The sequence below is a fragment of the Pantherophis guttatus genome, chromosome 11, assembly GCF_059756535.1.
Source record: "Pantherophis guttatus breed Tessera chromosome 11, ASM5975653v1, whole genome shotgun sequence".
NCBI classification, from domain to species: domain Eukaryota; kingdom Metazoa; phylum Chordata; class Lepidosauria; order Squamata; family Colubridae; genus Pantherophis; species Pantherophis guttatus.
Window position 1 is genome coordinate 21,716,173 of NC_142073.1, and position 3,291 is coordinate 21,719,463.

The window sequence follows — 3,291 nt, forward strand, 5'->3', positions numbered from 1 at the left end:
CAATAATCACCTGATCACCCAGTATTGCACGGTTTAATTAATTTATTTGTACCACTCCTTTATTACGGTATTATTATAAATAGCTCAAGGCAGTGAACATACCTAATACTCTTTCCTCCTTCTGTTTTGCCCACAAGAACAATCCTGGGAGGTCGGTTGGGCTGAGAGAGAAGGAAGGACTGGCCCAAATTGATCCAGCCGGTTTTTCATGCCTATAGTTGTCCTACAACTCAAAGTCTCTTGTCTCAAAAGTGTTTTTTCAAGAGGCAACTGGACTTTCTGGTTTTTCTTTGAAGACGTTTTGCTTCTCATCCAAGAAGCTTCTTCAGCTCCGACTGGATTTCCATTCTTCCATTCCTCACCATCCAACTCAGAGCTGAAGAAGCTTCTTGGATGAGAAGTGAAATGTCTTCCATGAAAAACCAGAAAGTCCAATCCCCTCTTGAAAAAGCACCTTTGGGACAACCGTGACCTGGAGGACTGAGAATCTCCACAGTCAAAGTTTCTAGGTTTCTAGCCTGGTGCCTTCACCATTACACCAAACTGGATCTGATAGGTGGGGTTACTGAAGGATTATCCGATCATTTGAAAAGTATGGAAGGGGAACACTTTATAGCTTAATAAATAATGAAATAATCTAGCCACTGGCAAAGTAAGATAACATTGGACATCTAAAATTCCAGGTGAATTTTGTTCAACTGTGTTCGGTCTATTGTGCTTTAATTTCCCAACAGCCTCTTTTAAGAGCAAAGTCAAAGCGGATTACATATTTTGACTTGATATTAAGAATGATCAACTGTCCTAGAAAACAGATACATATATTAAAAATGAACCGTTTTGAGAATTTCCTTTGAATTTACTGTATTGGCTTTTTCTATGTGAAGCTTATGACTTTAGCATCTCTCTGATTCTTTTGCAGAATGATTGGTAGGTATCCGAAGTCAGAAGTTATAAAATGTTTTAGCATCTCTTGGAGATGATGGAAGTTTCATGCCAATCTGATTTCCAAGCACAGTTGTAATTTACGGTGTAATTCTCCCACGTTCTGGGGAATTTAGATGTCTAAAAATCAAAAGTTGAGTTCCATGGATTTGAATGGTATCACTGTAAATCCCTCCCAAAGTTTTGCTTTTATCACCTTTTAATCATTTATATTGCTCCATATTTTATTCAGAAACACCCTCCTTCCCTCCATTAATTTTGGACCTTCATTCTTCTGTTCCTAAGGAAGGATGTCATTCTGAAAAGTATCAGCTGGCATCTTCTTGACTGCCAAACCTTTTTTAAATCTGTCCGAAAGCTTAACTCTTCTCCTTCAGTCTGGAACTTTCTCTTCCTCTTTTTATTGCTAAGAAATTCACTACGTGAAATTAAACCTGACCTCTCTGCAGTGGAAAAGGGATATATTTTTTTTGAGGATGAGTGTGAGTGTGTACCTTCTCTTTCATTCTTGGGTTACCTATGGAATACGAAAGGGAATCTGATGCAGGAATATGGGCTGTTTGTGCCGATTGCTCTGTCCTTTGCTTTCATGTCACAAATTTCTCTCTCCTGTAGCATCTTCCACAAATGTTTAAAAACAGAATTGTAGCTATTAGGTCTATCCGGATACCACTTTGCATTTAATTTCTAATATCAAGTGGATAGTAACGCTAAGCACTCTTGTAATTTTTTTTGATATGTAAAGGTGCGAATTCTGAGTTTAAAGACATTGAGTCCCCTGAGCCCTGTTTCCATGTAGGGCGGACAGCACAAATCTGGATAGAGCCTCAACCACTTTCCATCCGTAGGATGATAACACTAGAGAATGAATGACTTGCTAGAGGTTTAGGCGACCAGGAAGCTCCAACCTTAAGTTGACACACAGGTGAGTGTCTCCTGATAGCTGAGAAGGATCCCAATAGGTGGAGGTACTCTGCTTCAGTGGTGAAATCCTACCGGTTCGCACCGGTTCAAGTGATCCGGTAGTGACAAAATCTACCAGTTCGGCAAACCAATAATAAAAAAAAAAAGCTACTGGTTGGTCTGAACCGATATTTCTGGCAATCAGCTGTGCCGCACGATTTACTGTATTTTTCAGGGTATAAGACGCACCTACCTTTTTTGGTGAGGAAAAGAAGAAAAAGAAATCTCCCTTTGCCTCTGAGCAATTTTGCCTCCTTGCAGCAAACAGCAAACAGCTTTACTTTCATTTTCGTTTTCAGCATAGCTTGATTAGCACAAGGGGAAAAAAAAATCTGCTCCAGCAATCTTTTTCCTTGCAGCAAGCAGCAGAGCCCTGCGCAAAACAGCTGAGAGCAAATCAGCTGAGAGTCGGGAGGCGGAGCCAATCAACTTGTGCTAATTAGGCTGTGCTGAAGCTGAAAGAAGCTGTTTTTTCTTGCTGTTTGCTTGCAAGGAGGTAAACTGCTGCGAGGCAGAGGCCAAAGGGGGGGGGACAGTGGGTGGGCGGGGCTACATTTGGTGTATAAGATGCACCTAAATTTTCACCCCCTTTTAGGGGGGAAAAAGGTGCGTCTTATACTCTGAAAAATAGGGTATATTCGCTAGAAAGCAGGAAATCCTGAATCTAAATGGCACAGCTGTTCCCCCCCCTCGCTGTTCTACTTACCTTGTTAAGCATCCTTTTTCCGCGCGCAGCAGCGTGGGTTTGGTGCACACTGCGCATGAAGCGTGTGTTTGGCACGCACTCTGCATGCGCACACGCAGCACACATTTGGCATGCACCTTGCATGCGAGGGCAGCGAACCGGTGGCAAGCTGCAGAGGATTTTACCACTGCTCTGCTTCCCAAGAGAGATTGGAAAATTACAGAGTGCAGATTTCGGATAGGGAGGAATAGCACTAGCAACAGCACTTAGACTTATATACCACTTCACAGTGCTTTCCATCCCTCTCTAAGGGGTTTACAGTGTCAATATATTGCCCCCAACAATCTGGGTCTTCATTTTACCGACCTCGGAAGGATGGAGGTTGTGAGAGCCAGTGAGAACTGCCCAACTGCTGGCAGCTGGCAGTCAGCAGAAGTAGCCTGCAGGAATGCATTCTAACCACTGTTACCACCACGGCTCACGGAAAACACTTAATTTACGAGGCCGTGCCTTGTAGTTCTTAGCAAATCTTTTCTTCCTGTTTGTGAAAGCCATCCATCTTGGGCTTAATGGGGAATCTACAACTGAAGGGCTTCTCATGCCAGCTGTGAAAAACGCAAGGCAGGAGGGGATTCTGATTTTTTTTTTTTGCATTGAATATGCCAACCAACAAGCAAGATAAGGAATGAGGGGCACGTAGC